We start from the raw sequence: 869 nt of genomic DNA, 5'->3' as shown, positions 1-869 counted from the left end.
CTAAAGTCCCTTTAATCATCATTCTTAAATCGAGCCCTTGCCTCTCTTCCCAAAAGATAATTATAGTTATGAATTATTCATTTTTTATGTATTCACACATATTTGTGTTTCTGAACTCCAGCACTATTTGTATTTGTTGTTGGAGACTATACTGTGCAGTGTTGGATATTTCACAGCGTTCTTTGTCTCTGCCCCCTAGATGTCAGCAAGCACACCCCAGATGAGACCATCAAAAATGATGTGTGGCCAAATGTCCCTAAGGGGCAAAATCACTCCTAGTCAAGGAGAACTGACATATGCATGTATGAATCCATAGAAAGTGTATATTAAGGGAATTTCAGTTCAACACAGATTCCTTACTGCATGCTAGTGATGGAATGCTAAAAGCCATATTTCCAGGACTCATTACAGTTCAGATTCTGCACCGTATCAACATTAAACCAAGCCAAAGCACTAGCATTTAGCATTAAAGGCAAGGAAAATATGAAGCAGATATAAGACTTCTCTGGCAAGCATGACCATCATCATGTTGGGTTTTGTGTGTGTGCGTGTGAGCCGCATCAGAAATCCAAAGTCAGGAACTTTGGATGTAGAGCAAACATCTTATTGGCCCAGTTCATAGCAGACATAGTGTGGCCCTAGAGTCAGCAACAGTGATGGTAGTTTCTTAATTCTGTAACATCCCAAACATCACAAAGTCAGCAGCTACATTAGTGGTCTAGTTCAGCAGTATTGTTTGGGGAACTAGTCAAGAGCTGCGTATCTGGCCTTTTCAGTGATTTTGTAAACAACATAATAATGAATCATAAATAATAAATCCTCCTCTGCTTACTCTACTGAGAGGGAATCCAACGGGCAACAGCTGAATC

This window comes from Lipotes vexillifer, unplaced genomic scaffold (assembly GCF_000442215.2).
Source record: "Lipotes vexillifer unplaced genomic scaffold, Lipotes_vexillifer_v1.1 scaffold295, whole genome shotgun sequence".
NCBI lineage: Eukaryota > Metazoa > Chordata > Mammalia > Artiodactyla > Lipotidae > Lipotes > Lipotes vexillifer.
The sequence above is the reverse complement of the archived record's forward strand: the minus strand, read 5'-3'. Positions refer to the sequence as shown.